This window comes from Bidens hawaiensis, unplaced genomic scaffold (assembly GCF_021521415.1).
Source record: "Bidens hawaiensis isolate Kalapana, Puna unplaced genomic scaffold, B.hawaiensis_p1.1 tig00000780_1, whole genome shotgun sequence".
NCBI classification, from domain to species: Eukaryota; Viridiplantae; Streptophyta; class Magnoliopsida; order Asterales; family Asteraceae; genus Bidens; species Bidens hawaiensis.
The window spans coordinates 5,022,979-5,039,240 of NW_027491045.1; the positions used below are offsets into that span (position 1 = coordinate 5,022,979).

General features: G+C 41.3%; 1 protein-coding gene across 1 annotated transcript in view; it reads left to right on the top strand.

Annotated features, from left to right (window-relative positions):
- LOC143539022 (mechanosensitive ion channel protein 10-like) overlaps positions 1 to 13,571 on the top strand; it is a 250,122-nt gene extending 236,551 nt beyond the window's left edge. Inside the window, exon 6 of the mRNA XM_077032459.1 lies at positions 13,561 to 13,571. The gene's annotated coding sequence lies outside the window, so the exon portion shown is untranslated. The remainder of the gene's footprint in view (positions 1 to 13,560) is intronic.
- The last annotated feature ends 2,691 nt before the right edge of the window (positions 13,572 to 16,262 follow it).

Sequence of the window (16,262 nt, forward strand, 5' to 3'; positions counted from 1 at the left end):
AGGTAAGGGTGTCTACATCTTACCCTCCTCAGACCCTACCATAACTTTGATATTGGTGGGATATACTGAGTACGATGATGATGATGATGATGATGATGATGATGATGATGAATGTTTAAACTCAATTACATAAAATCTAGCTTGCCTTATTGGCAAAGGGGCATGACTCTTAAGTCCTAACCGAAATATTGTGGGTTCTATTCTCATTTGAAACATTTTTTATCCTATTTATACCAAAGTTTTTTATATAACCCAGATCATAATCAAGTATGCTTATTTAAAAATTAAACTGTTTAAACTCAACAACAAATTCATTTTACTTTAGGAAAAAAAAATTTCGTCTTCGGCCCAAAATATTTTTCGTCCTAAGGAGGGTTGGGTGGCCGACGACCCCCGGCCCGATCAACACCTTTCTAGGCCCGAATTTAAAAAAAAATTATATGTATTTTTATGAAAAACAACATGTATATTTAATATTTAAACTCAACTTGGCTTATTGTCAAAGGGGTATGACTCTCAACTGAAATGTTGTGGTTTTATTCTCATTTGAGACATGTTTAATCTTATTTTGATACAAAAGATTTTTTATATAACCCAAATTATAATTAAGTATGCCTATTTAAAAATTAAATTGTTTAAACTCAACAAAATATTCATTTACTTTTGGTTCAAAAAAATTTCGATTATTTATTAACATGTGAAAATTAGTACAAATATCGTAATACAAAATAAAAATAAACAATGAAAATCATAACAAATATGTTAAATGATAAAACTAAAACACTTCATATGATAAAGTCTTCAACTTGTTATTCAGTAACATCGTCTTGTAATCTCCCTTACAAGAACCTAAAAATAAAATTGTCAAATTTTACCACAACAACGGCTTCTAGTAGTCTCTATGGCTGCAATAATGAACAAAACAAAAATTGACGGTAGAGGATGAGGCACGTGTTCAAAGCGCTTCCCTTAAAAACATATTTCGCGCCTCTACATAAGATAATGCGTCTTATGTGCCCGTAGCTAATACGTAGCAAAATTGCCACCGATTTTTTGCTTCAATTACATAATTACACCTGGCCTCCCATAATTCAAATATTCAAATTATCGAACTCCCAATAATGCATGACCCGTTTATTAACACATTTATTTTTAAAAAATATCTGTGTAAAAAAGATATCTTATATATGACAATATTTAAAATTAAAAGGTAAACTGACATAATATTTTATAATTAAAATGTAATTGTTTTACGTAAATTTGTTGTTTTTTGTTGTAAAAAGTGAATATACGGGTAATGTTCTGGTTCGCTCGTCACACAATTTTCCTGCACGGAATTCCTTAAGAAAAGAATAAAGGAAAGAAGACAATTTGGTAAGAAAAGAATAAATTAAAGAAGATGACTAAATTAGGTATCAAGTAACATACTTCCAAAAAGGCACGTATCAAGCAATGATAAGAATCACGTCAACTAAAATTGTCGAATATTTATAAATTGTTCCTTATTCATAAAGAATTCTTAAAAATGAACCCACAATTGTTAGTTAAGGTCTGTCTCGGATTCACGTCGCAAACTTTTATAAGCATGATGATGACAGACCATAACAAGGAAATCTAGGTGGAGGTAATGAGCCGTATAGACATACACAGGTTTAACATGTATTTGCTTTAATCAAGAGAGACCCGTAACAAATTTGAACACTAAGGTGCTGTTTGTTTTTCTTCAAAAGCACTTCTCCACCTCTTTTGTCTGCACTGAGAAGAGGGCGCGCAGACGTTGGGCTCTGCAGTGTGTTTGTTTTTCCGAAGACGTTTCATTAAAAAACGTCTGCGCGCCCTCTTCTCCCAGAAGTGTTGGTATTGTTACTTCTCACCTCTTCTAACCAATTTCTTTCCATCTTTCTTATTCCATCAGACACTCCCAAACCCTAATCCACTCATCCTCTCCACTGCCACCCAACTCACCCACCATCTACCCGTCGCTCCACTGCCGCCCAACTCTCCCACCGCTGCAACCCCATCTCTCCACTGCTCCAGCGCCGCCGCCCCACCGCCGCAACCTGCCGCTGCCGCTCTACTGCTCCAGTGTCGCCCCACCGCTGCAACCCTGCCGTCCTCTATTCCCCCACATCAGGTTTAATTTCATACCTTTTGTTACTATTGATGTTTGGTGTGTAGGTTCTATTATTATTGAGTTTGGTGATTTTAGGGTTTATTGAACCAGATTATGCTATCTCGTAGTGGTTAATACATGTTTTGATTGATTTTGGTGATTGTTAGGGTTTATTGAACCAGAGTGTGTGTTTGTTTGTCTCGTGGTAATGAATACGTGTTTTGATTGTTATTTTTATGCTATAAACATTTTCATGATTTTACTTGATAATTGTTGCTATGTTAGGCGTTAGTTTGTGGAAAAGATAATTGCTTTGAAGTTACTTGAACTGTGAATGCTAGCTAATATATCAAACATTAACTTGTTATATGTCTTCTGAGATTAGATTAGATTAGATTTAGAATAGTTTTGGTAGTCTGCAGTTATTAAAAAACAAACAGTCTTCTTGTTGCAGACTGCAGAGTTTTGGTCCACCTCTTCTGCTACAGATGTTGGCAGATGTGGTTTCGCAGTCTTCTGACATTTTACCTCTGAAAAACAAACAGCACCTAACCCTCGCAAACTAGTTAACACTACAAATAATAAAACCAAAAGTGATATATTGATTATTGTGTAATGTGTAATAGTTAATTAAATTTTCTTTAACATCCATTTATTTTGTGTTAAATACTATATAATCTAATCTCATATTTGATTTATTTATGACTTTGTTTAAAATCAATCATTTTTAAATCAAATAAATTTATTTAGTTATATACGATTTTATAAACTTCGAATTCTATTGACAAGTTTTGGTTATTTAATATATACTAGACCAACTCTATCAAACCAAAATTTTGAATAGATATTCTAGTATCAAAAAGCAGTGACACCCATGAAAAAAAAAAGACTTTGCTTTCGTCACAAGAAAAATACATATATAAAATACCGTAATCGCTTTTCCTTTTCTAATGCCTCAACCAAGATTTCTAACATTGTACTCTTCGGGATCTAGAGCATCTAAATTTTCTATTATATATCCTCCTTTATTCCTATTTTAAGCTTGTCATTGTTTTTTCTATTTACTTTTACATTCTCTCAATCACTTTAAAAACATTTCCTCTTGTTCTCTTCATTGTTTAAGTCTAATATCATATTCAAAAGTACAAGATATATAATCATCGTAATGGGGGTGTTACAACATGAACATTCATTATGTCTTATAGATTTGAATCCAAAGTATCCACATGAGGAGCAAGCATATGATGATGAGGAAGACATGATTATCAAACAAGCATTTCAAAGTCCATGTAATCATTGTCATAAAAAAATAACTTATTTTCATAGGTATTACTATAAATGTGACCAATGTGACTACTTGCTACATAAATTATATGCAGAGCTTCCAACAAGGTTGGAACATGCATCTCATATTGCACATACACTTACCTTGTTTCTAGACGAGTCACAATGGCAATGCCATATATGTAAAAGTGTTCCTAGATATAATCAACTATGTTATCAGTGTTCTCAATGTAGTTTTAACATATGTTTAGATTGTAGTATGGATAGGGCACAATATAATAATGTTTATCATCCTAGTCACAAGCACCCATTAACTCCCATGTATAAACACAAGGAGATATTGATTGAATGTGATGCTTGTGGGAAGGATAATAAAGGGGTCTTCTATCTTTGTGCTTTGTTTCATTCATGAGGATTGTGTTTTCAAGCCGAAAAGGTTGTCAATTCATGATGGTACATGTGGTTGGTTCTTTCATATTCATCCCCTTATCCTTACTTACTCCTTTCCAAAAGTAGATCAAGAAGCAAGATTTCATCCTTTATGTATGGTATGCGACGATTCATTTTCTGATTATGAGAATCTATGGGCTTATAAATGCGACAAATGCAGATATTATGTTCATTTACATTGTGCAAGTTTAAAATGCGAGCCCTCTAACTCAGGTAAATCTAATACTTATTTTGTTACGAGTTCATTGCATAATACTCGCTTCCTTTCAGCTATTTGTAATTTGTAAATAATTTGTGTTTCGTTATTGGTGGTACTAATCTACTCCTAAAGGCATTCATATCTCATTTCTTCTCTATAACCCTATATTTAACTAAAACTTGTTATTTTTTAAAATTTCTTGCATCTCATTCTTCATCTATATCTTTGTACTTCTTATTCTTTCAAATTTCTTGAATGCTTAACAGAACTACTTAAGATATAAATCGAAATTCGTCATTAAATTTAGAGATGTGAATATATGAATCTGATTTACTATTCCTTAATCTCATAATTTTGGAGATGGAAATTATTGATAGAGATTCGGACAGAGTATACATATTCCAAACCGTTTTAGGCAATTTTGTAATTGAGTTAGAAAAGAGCTTATTGACTTATTGGGTTTTTGAAAAAGCCAATAAACTAAAAGGCATTTGACAATCACAAAAATCATTTTTATTTTAGCTTTTTGATATGGTTAAAAAACAATTTTTTAAAGCCTCAAAACTTGAATTTTCAAAATGACTTTTTGTAAAGCCAACAAGTCAATAAGTTGTTTCAAACTCAATCCCAAACATAAACAAGTTAATTAAGTATTTATTACCTTTTACCCCACCTTTGAATCTTTTTGATTACTTGTCCCTTTGTTTTTATTTTATTAATCCGCCTCAATATTCAATCAATTAGTTACCACTTACCATTCTAATCCAACAATTCTTAAATTAATTTTTTTATAATTAACTTTTATATTTTTTATTCAGTTTGTCGTTTTATATTAAGAGTGCTCTTTAAGTTTTATTACTAATAATGATAAATAAAAAGTGTATTTATTAACATTTTTTATGTTTTAGAAAGTTTGCGTGTTTTATTCTTTTCACTTATGGGCATTGATTTATCTAAAAAAAACTAGAAGTCTAGAACATATGCATTTCACATGAGAGCATCAGGCCCAACCCAATGAGGGGGAATAGTGGGATACGGCTCCGGGCTGGCCTTTCAAGGGGCCCAAAGTGTTTTTTTTTATAAATTACATATGTTTTAGATAATCTAACTATTTATCTAATTGTCTACCATAAAATTCTAGGTGTCGCTCTCAGGTTTTTTCCTCCATTTTCTAGAGCCACCAGATTATTTGATTTATAAATGGAGGCTTCTCGTGCATTTGACCCAAATTCGTGGGTATGGCTCTCACCAAACCCGGATAGTCTTTAAATGGGTTATAACATCTCATTTATTTATAAAACTATTTCATAAGCAAACAATAATTTTCACGAGTCATGGGTCTCACCAAACCCGGATAACCCTTAAACGGGTTATAACATCTCATTTATTTGTGAAATAACCCCTTAATTATCAAAGAATAATTTCACGAGTTATGTGTCTTACCAAACTCTAATAGCCCTCAAATGGGTTACAAAATCTCATTTATTTATAAACATTTTCATTATCAAACCATAATTTAATTTATTTGCTTTACATGTTCTTCGTTGCTGGTCTGTCATCTCCATCGTCGGTTAACTTCTGATACTACCCACCGTCGTCAACTAAATCAACGCCTTTTTTTTTCATTAGACAAATATTTGTGTCCATGTTTGTACATTTAGAAAATCAACATGCGCGTGTTCGCTTATGTTTGTTCGTTAAAAATCTAAAAAACCTAACATCTCAACTGATAAAATCCAAACGTTAAAAAATATAATAACAAATAATATATATGTATTAAATTAAACAAAACTATGTTAAAAAAATAAAATAAATCATCAAAAAAATAGCAAAACGATTAAAAACAAAACTTTAAATAAACTCTCGTAACACGAAAGGATCAAACTAGTATATGTAGTATATACATAATATGGTGTACATCAAAGTTTCTATAGTGCAATTAGTTAAATCATTATCATTACTAGTACTAGAAAATGCAAATGTCACAAGTTCAAGTCTTAGAAGCAATACTTTATGATTTTAATGTCTTATATCTTTTTACTCTTTTTAAAATATTATCCCACAAAAGCCCATTTTTGTTTAAACTAAATCCAAAAAAGACACGAAAATCTATATATTTAAACCCATTGTTGGGGCCTACATGTTTATTACTTCTCCTGGGCACAAAACGTTATGAGGATTCTCGGGAATTTTTATGTGTCTTATTTGTTTTTATCTTTTAAATAGATTGTCCCACAAAAGCCAATTTTTGTTTAAACTATTAAATTAAATCCAAAAAAGACAAAAAAAAATTTATATATTTAAACCCATTACAAAAAAAATATTTGTGGGGGCTTGCATTTGTATTACTTCACCTGGGCATAAAACGTTATGAGAATTCTCAGGACCGACCGTGAAGAGAGCATATTCATCATTAGGACTGTTTTTTGTAATTAAGTTAAAGATGATATGTTTGGATATTAGAGCCTAAAGGAAGGAAACAACGAAGTGATGCATTAGTTTTTAAATTTTAGATGATTTAATAATTGAAATCATCTCATTTATTGGTTCACACTATTTTAATCTTTTTCTTCAATATTTATGGTTAGTATCAATGTTTTAAAATCTGGTATGAATTGACTGGTTATACCGGATTTTACACAACATGCAGATTTTATGAGCCTGTTATTTTTAGCAAGTTTACTAGGATATTGAACCGGTGGTTTTTCTAAAACACTTGTTTGTATATTGTCATACTGATTTTTAATCCAAGAGAGTTTTTATATTTGTGGCCCATATTATTTCAAAATTACTTTTGAAATAATTTTGAATTGACTGGTTATACAGGATTTTACACAACATGCAGATTTTATGAGCCTATTATTTTTAGCAAGTTTACTAGGATATTGAACCGGTGGTTTTTCTAAAACACTTGTTTGTATATTGTCATACTGATTTTTAATCCAAGAGAGTTTTTATATTTGTGGCCCATATTATTTCAAAATTACTTTTAACCTAGCGATTAACATTGAAATGAGTAAAACTTTTGGTTTATTTTTTGAAAATCGAGTGCTTTTATATTATTTTTTATTAGAGATTAACTTTTGGATTATTTTTTATTATGAAATTATGTACGTTTAATTATTTTTTGAGTTAAAGTTACATTTATATGAAATTATATGGTTAACTATTCATCCCGGTTGAACCTCCCGATACAACAGAATGTACCATTTTTTTAGTCCAATTCGATATGAGTTAAAAATCAGTTTTTAAAATGTTGGTTCGTATTCAACCTTTATATATTTTAAAGAACAAATGCATATCAAATCATTACATTTAGTTATATAAATATATACTTAATGTATTTCTTTTATTGGTACCGGTATTGAAGACAAAATTTGAGAAACACCAAATTTGAGAAACACCGGTATCGGTACCGAACCAGTACTCGTTTGTTCACCTTTAGGTGTAAAGCTAAGGGTCTGTTTGGTATGGGGTAATGGAATGGGCGATGGAATGGAATGAGCTTGGGAATGGAATGAACAAGGTAATGGAATGACTCATTACCATTCCGTTGACATGTTTGGTTACCATGTGAGAATGACATGAATTATTTATTTATTATTTTTTTGTTAAGCTAGAAAAAGCCGGAATAAGATAAAAATGGTAGTGAGTGGCGATGGTGGAAGGCGAGCAAAAATTTTGGTGGTGGGTGGTGGGCGGCGATGGCGATGGGCGGGAGCTATTATTGGTGGTGGCAGATGATGGGGATATTGGGTGGTGGTGGCGGTGGTAGGTGGTGGTGGTGATGGCCGGGAGAGATGGCTGGTGGGGGCGGTGGTGGGCGGCGAGCAGTAATGGTGGTAGTGGGTGGTGGCGGTGGTGGGCGACGGTGGCGATGGATAGGAGCGATTGTTGGTGGTGGCAGGCGGTGTTGGTAGTGGCGATGGTAAGCGGCAGGTGGCGATGGACAGGAGCGATTGTTGGTGGTGGCGGTGGTAAGCGGCGGTGGGGGTGGTGGCGGGGAGCGATGGGTGATGGTGGCGGTGGTGGGTGGTGACAGCAGAGGTGGGTGGTTGTGGCGGCGGGCAGTGGAGGCGGGTGGTGGTGATGGCCGCCGGCGAAGGCGGTGGTGGTGGTAGGTGGTAACGGGCGGCGGAGGCAGTGGTGAGTGGGTGGTGGTGGTGAGGGGGCAATGGGTACTAATGGTGGTTGGGTGGTGGAGATGACATAGTGTGAAAGATGGATGAAATGGAAAAAAAACAAGGGTGGTGGATGGAATGAATTTGGGGTGTTTTAGAGGGAATGGAATGGACATGGTAATGAGTGATTCCATTCCATTGACCAACCAAACACATTTATTTTCATTCCATTGTAATTGTCCATTCTATTTCGCCTCTCATTCATGCGTACCAAACGCTACCTAAATTGTTGAAATGGAAAAAACTATGAAGCTTAATTTGTTAAGTTTATTTTTGCAATTAACTATGCTTTCCATTTACTGTTAGTTATTTAATGACCACATCTTGTATGGTTCGTTAGGTATGGATAAGATGTTCAAGTATTCCCTTGAGCACCCTGATGTTGTCCATCTCCCGCTCCCTGACCGAACTTACAACAAAATAAAAGATTTCTTTCTCCCAGAAACAAACAAGACGATCATAACTCATGATCGTCATGAGCATCCACTCGTTCTTGTGGATACACGATGCAATGATATTACAACATCGATGAATATGGTTGAAGATTTATGTGACGGATGTGTAAGACCAATATTCATGGACATGCCGTTTTACAAGTGCATGTCTGGATGCAACTTTGTTCTTCATGATTGGTGCACCCGGTTGCCTGCTAAATTTAAAGACCAGAGAGGAAGACGTTATACTCTTATTGTCTCAACAAGAAGAATATATGGTAATTTTCCTGGATTGTTCGATTGTTTTAATTGCGGAAAGGCATGCAATGGATTTGCTTACTCTAACGATTATCATGGCTACATGGATGTTAATTGTGCATGAAGAGGTAGGTCCCAGCAGAGCCCAGTTGGACCCGCAAGACTCACCTTAAACAGGGACGTCTGCGCAGAGACCAACTGGATCCGCAGGACCAACCATGCTCAGAGAAGTGACGTCCTTACGCGCAGTATGCAAGCTGGTCCCGCAGGAAATGCCTCCCATGGTGAAGGACTCCGCCTGTTCCCGCAGCCTCGGATACAAGCCATGAGGGAAGGCCACCCGCGCAGCATGGCTACACGCACTAGGCACTTAACTCTCCCCAGTGTCACCTGAAGGAATGAGCAAAGGCGGGAGGGGGAAAACTCCCGCCTAAATGAGCCAGTCCGTATGATGGAGGATCTTTTGTGTGATACCTGACGAGGTACAGACAAAAGATCTGACCAAGAATGCGACAGCTCACTGACAGCAGCATGGCAGACAGCACGCCACAGCACTGTGACCAATAGCCGCCGCCTACCCACCAACTCCTGCCATACCACGTGCCTAGCCTGTAGTTGGCAGAAGAGGAAGAGTGCACGACACGCCTGCTCTGTGTCAGCCGCTACCTATCCACCACTCACAGGCAGGGCACGTGCATAGGTTACAGTTGGTAGCGTGTTGGGCCGGCTAAACCCCTTGGAAACCTACCTTCGGCTATAAATACCACAAATGGTATGATCATATCTTACTACATTATCATCATATTATACCTGATATCTGCTCTAGCAATCTCTTAATATACTTTTATATTTAAAGAGCAATCTAGTCTGATTCTCACGCCGGAGGGTGGTCACAAGGAGGAACCCCCCCCCCCCTTCTCAGTGACGAGCTCACGGTGTCTGTTTTGCAGGTTATCAGAAGAACCATCTTCCAAGGGTCTAACCCCTCGTGGGAAACATCTCTCCAACCCCCAGGTTACCAGTAATCTGTCTGGGGTCTGGTTAGTGTTTCTTCATTGGCGCCATCCGTGCATAAAGCTAGAACTACAATTTTCTCCAGTTTTTTCAAAAGATGGTTAGAGAAATTCCGGTAACCACAACCCCAGCTATTGGGGGGAATACCGGCAACACAGTTTTTACAAACACTACTCCGGCTACCGAAGCCGGAGCAAGTGAAGTAAATTTTACGAACACTACCCCACTTACTAAAGCAGGGGCAAGTGCAGTAAATGACCGCCTACTGGGATCCACCGATACCCAGTTTGAAAAACGAAGACTCCCCCGCCAGACTCTCGACGAAGTCAAGGCATGGGCGGAGGCACGACAAAAGGAATTCCAGGCTGAGTTGAACGAACGCTTGCGTTCCGTGCAACAGGCCGACGAATTCGAATACTGGGAGGATGACTCGGAGGAATCCGACTCCGACGCGAACCCTCGTCATAAGGCAAAAGGGAAGCGTAAAGAAACGGAAACCCAACCGAAAAGGCATTTTGGACAAGCCTTCAAACCAAAAAGCATAGATGGAAGTCCACGAGACTTCTCTAAAACGTTCAGACCAAACGTTACAAATGCAGGAACGTCCAAATTTGCACGGGACATTGCTGAAGCAATTGCCCCGAAGAGTGCTAAACAAATGCCTAACATAGGCACATATGACGGCCTATCTGATCCAGACGACCATTTGAACAGGTTCATAGCGGGGGCAACCGTTAGCAATTGGACGGAACCCACGTGGTGTTACATGTTCCAAATGACGCTGGTGGGGGCCGCTAGGGCTTGGTTTGATCGTTTACCGGTTAACCACATTTACGACTGGGCAGACTTCCAGCAGAAGTTTAGCCAACACTTCAGCCAGCAGCGAAAGTATACCGAGGAGCAATGGACAATCCTCAAATGCACACGGGAAGAAGATGAATCTCTGCTAAACTTCATCACTCGCTTCAACTCAAAGAAGTTAAGTTTGGGCAATATCAGCGAGGATCTTGTTCGCGCAGCCTTCATCCAGGGCGCGCAGAACCCAGAGCTTATCCGGACCCTAACGGGTAAAGATGGAATGCCATCCACATGGGATGGCATCATGACAGCAGCCAAACGCTATGCGGAAACGGAGAAGCAACTGGGTAGAGACCTTCCGCAGAGCACAAACCTTTACACCCAGAGGACGAGAGAGGACAACGTCCTCACCGCCCGATTGAACAAAAAACGGAAGCAAGGCATTTGGCAGTCAAGGGTAAACTTTGACACCTCATCCGGCTTACAGCACCGATTGGGTGAAAGGGATAATGTAAAGCCGCACCGGAACCCCAGATGGACGCCACTTACCAAAAGCGTCACTGACATATTTGCTACTGAAGAGCTCCCATGGCCAAAGCCTCCAGAAATCCGACATCGTCACGATGCTGATCGGAGCAAGTACTGTGACTATCACAGAACAAAAGGCCACAACACTGAAGAATGCATAGACGTAAAAGACATGGTCGAAACATTCGTCAGAGATGGGACGCTCGCGCACCTCGTGGCGAAATAAAAGCTAAGCAGGCAGGCAGGTGCGTGTGGAACCACGGCTGGGGTAAACACGAATAAAAAATCAGCTTCAATAGAGACTACATGCTGCGTAAAGAACGAGATCCCGAAACAGGTGCGTGTCGGCTCGATGGCGCTCCCATCCCAACAACATGGAAGGGAGCTCATTTACACAGTTTGCATGTAAATCAATTCCAATTTGTAAAGAAAAGGCCAAGAGCCACTTCTAATGGAAATGATTCTCTCTAGAACATCGAAGCTGATGATTTTACATTTATACTTTTCTGGACACTAATATGCCGGTTTTCACCGCATAATTACGTGAAGTCATTGCATGGGAAGGCGGTCCTACCCGCACGAACCCAATAACGTGACAAACCTTCACGCAGGTCAGTTGAAGGGGAAAAAGTTCAGCACCCAAAAATGAAAGTGCCGGTCTATCCGCATGAATCATTAAGGAAACTGAATAATAACCTGTCAACAACCGCGCGTCGAACGGTTAAAACTATCCAACACTGGACGACATTCACATTACGTGAAGTCGTTGCGTGGGAAGGCGGTCTTACCCGCACGAACCCAATAACGTGGCAAACCTTCACGCAGGTCAGTTGAAGGAGTTCATCCCATTAAATGAAAGTGCCGGTCTGTCCCGCATGAATCATTCGAGGGAACTGCACCAACAACCGCGCGTCGAACGGTTCAAAACAAAATTCTTAAAAAGATGAGAAAAACCTACACGCAGGTCAGATAAGGGTAAAGTCTTGCCATCCTACTAAGTGCAAGTGACGGTTCTACCCGCACAATCACGAAAGGGGAAGCAAAACTTCACACCTATTATCAACTACGTTCAAAGGTTAACTTATCCTCAAAAGGTAAGAGAAACCTACACGCAGGTCAGATAAGGGTAAAGTTTTGCCATCCTACTAAGTGCAAGTGACGGTTTTACCCGCACAATCACGAAAGGGGAAGCAAAACTTCACACCTATTATCAACCACGTTCAAAGGTTAACTTATCCTCAAAAGGTAAGAGAAACCTACACGCAGGTCAGGTATGGGTAAAAGTTTTGCCATCCTACCAAGTGCAAGTGACGGTTCTACCCGCGCTATCACGAAAGAGGAAGCAAAACTTCACACCTATTATCAACCACGTTCAAAGGTTAACTTATCCTCAAAAAGTAAGAAAAACCTACACGCAGGTTAGATAAAAGTTAAAAGTTTAGCCATCCTACCAAGTGCAAGTGACGGTTCTACCCGCACAATCACGAAGGAGGAAGCGAAACTTTAACCCACTATCAACCACGTTCGAAGGTTCTTATTCTAAACACTTGGAAAATTGCTATTTTAAACTAAGTATGCAAGTCATAAGTTTATAAAGCAAAGAATCCAATGAAAGGAATAACAATCGTATATTTCAATGATATATTACAACAGTGGCCGGGTAACTACCCGCCTAAAAGAAATCTATACAAAGCTAAGTCTATCCTAGCAGTGGGAAGGGATCTTCAGGATCAGGCTTCAGGGCCACCTCCGCTTGGACCAGCACCGTCAGAGCGCGGCTGCCCAAGGAAAGCCTTAAGGATGTTTAGCCCATCATCAGCAGCAGCAGCTTCGTTCACCTTCTCCACCACTGGATGCGGGAAGGCAGCGTACTGGTTCACAGCTTGGTCATAAGCAGCTTCAGTATTAACATTGAATAAAGGGAAGTTGGAGGGCGGAAAGCCTCTCTCAGCAAACCCTAGACCAAGCAGGAAGCCAGTCTTCTCCCCATCCTCATGAGAAGCGTTGAGGGCTGTGCTCATCGCATCGTCATAAGAGGTCTCCGAAAGGACCCGACGCACAACCTACAAGAGAATACAAGTTAGAACATTTTCTAATTACGAGCAGAAAGCGTAAAGAAAAAGTTAAAGATACCTGAGGCAACGCTTCTCGAAGCAGCCATTGGAGGGTAGCTTGACTCTCTTTGTAAGCACGTTCGGCTCCGCTCTTATCAAGGTTGGCAAGTTGAACTTCCTTGGCGGCAGCCTCTTCGACGCTTTTGAGTTTCCTTTCAGTGCGGTCAAGCACCCCCCTCTGGTCAAGGATCTCCTGCAGCTTCTTGGCATCTTCCATTGCCAAGGCGTCATGAGCATGCTGAAGAGCCTTTAATTTGCATTTAAGCTGCTCATTCTCTTCGCGAAGCGGCTCAGCAACAGCTTCAGCCTTGGCAGCCCTCTCAGTTGAGTTTCGCGCAGTCTCCTTGGCCAGCCGAAGCTGTTCATTCACAGCTTGGGCAGCCTTGGAGCGGGCCTCGAGTCGCGCCTGGACTTCAACCTCGAGGGCCTTGAATGCCTTCTCCTTCTCGGCTGCGGCAGCGGCCAACTGCCGGTTCTCCTCCCGAAGAGCCCGCGCTTCAGATACATCTTTGGCGCGAGCTGCTTTTAACTTGTCGTTTTCACGACAAAGCAGCTCGACGCGGGGCTGCGTCCGGGCCTGGAGAACCCGAAGCTCATTGGTTAGCCTACCCTCCTGGTAGCTAGCCATGGCTTCCCCCAACGCACCATGAGGAGCAGCGTGGCGAGCCCAATCCACGCACTCCACAGGGGTGCGAAGGGTTGTTCCTCGGCGTATGTTCCATCTTGGAACATACACTTCATTGGAATCCGACACTGCAAAAGAAACAAAAGCAGTTAGGAAAAGATGATAAAAATATGTAAGGGAAAAAGAACCCTACGTACCTGTAGGGTCAATAACAGGCCGATAGCCGCCAAACCCATCACCTGAACCTAAAGGAAATCCATCCAACAGGTCAGGCAGACGGGAAGGTGGCATAGATCGGCGGGAAGCCTGGCGCATACCTGATGGTCCGGCCGTCGGTGCCGGTGGCGCAGGTATAGTGGCAGCCGCTGTGGCAGCAATGGTTGGCGCCACCTCCTCAGCAACAGTAACCGCCGGCTCCGTGAAAGATGCTGTAAAAATTGCACTCACGGCCGGCGGAGACACCTTCTCAGCTGGAACAGCCTCAGGAAGGCTGGAACCAGCGGAAGCAGGCGTAGACGCCTGGGTCGACGCCTCGGGAAGGCTGACCGAGCCTACCGTCATTGGCGGGGGAATACTTGCTCCAACTCCACCCTGGAATGCGTCAACATCCACACCTGCACAAGCAAAAGTGTTAGAAAAATTTATTTGAAACAACAAATCTAGACAAGAATTATGGGGGTACTCACGGGGTTTCTTGAGCTTGAACGCACGGACGAGCGGGGGCGAACCCGATGGTGCCGGCCTCTTGACACCGGCAACCGTCGTCGTCACTGCCTCCCCGGAGGTAACAGCTACAGCCTCCGGAACGGTGGTCTCCTCACCACCGGGCTTCCCCGCCACCTCTGCATTATCTGACTCCGAGTCAGATAGGACTACCGGGTCGGCCGTAGAGGCCACCCTCTCCTTGCCTTTCCCGACGGCAGCCTTTTTCTTCCGCACCAGTGGAGGACCTTCTGCGGATTCCTCAGAAGAAGAAATGTCAACTCCAGCAGCAGGCACAGCATTGAGAGGTTCAGGGTAGAAGATAGGCTTACCTGGCCGTCGGTGGCTCAGGATCTCTTGGCCTGGCGGGTAAACCTCCACGAACCGACCCGCGGTCTGCTCTAAGATGGGCAACTCGTTCTCGTCCAGAGCACGAGTACCCATCCGCGCGGGACCATCTTCCTCCCGCGGGTTCAGGAGCGACTGAAGATCGTTCCCCTCTGAAATTAACAAGAAAGTTAGTAAAAACCGAAGTCAGCAAAATGAAACAAGACGTACCATAAGGGACAGAGTTCGAACCATATTCAAGGACGATCGGAACCTTATCCGCATTCGCCGCCTTCCACACCCGGCTCATCCCCAACATCACCATCGCCGACTCCGGAAAACGGAAAACCGGGGACTGGACCCGGGAAATCTTCGAGAACCATTCCGCCTCCTCGTAGTTGAGGGCGGGAAGGTTCGGAAGCGCCTGGCCATTCTTGAACTTCATGGCGATGGGGATGGCGCGAGCGGATATGAAGAAGAACTCTCTTCTCCATGAGCGAAGACTCCGCTCGGTGGTACAAATCTTTAAACCCTTGATACGGGTTGTAAGAGTGTACCACCCTTGGATGCACCTCCATGTATAGAAGGTCATCAGGCGGTCAACGAGGGGCTCAAGGCCCAGTATCCGGCACACCCACTCAAAGTGCCGGACCTTGGCAATGGCCATGGGGTGCACCTCTGTCAGGTGCACACCGTGCCTCTCTAGTACACGGTACACAAACTTTGTCAACGGAAACCTAAGGTTTCCGTAGACAAAGAATGCAGCATAAACCCCGATCTTGCCACTAGGGGCATCGTACACAGTATGGTGGGGTTCAGGAAACTCAGGCTCGAGAGACTCGAGCATGAACTTCCTGACGATATACTGGTACAGATCGACAGGAAGAGAGCACTGGCATTCGCCAGCAGTCCTCTGGTCATCAGCATCATGAGAAGACATGGTGGAAGAAAGACGAAAAAGAGATTTCAGGGTAATGCTTTACTGAACAGAAAAATTCGCCGGAAATTACTTGAGAAGAAGAGATGAAAGTGGAAAGTGTGGATTGCAAATAACCCTCCCCCCCTTTATATAGTAATCGCAATTAATGCGGTGAATTTAATGCGGAGGAGAGAGAAATCAAATGTGCAATGAAACTATGACACGTGGCAAAAAGCAGACTGGCAACAGCTGTTGACAGGACGTGTGCCAGTAATTTCGCGGCCACGCGCCCGAAAAATCGCGCCCACGCGCCTGA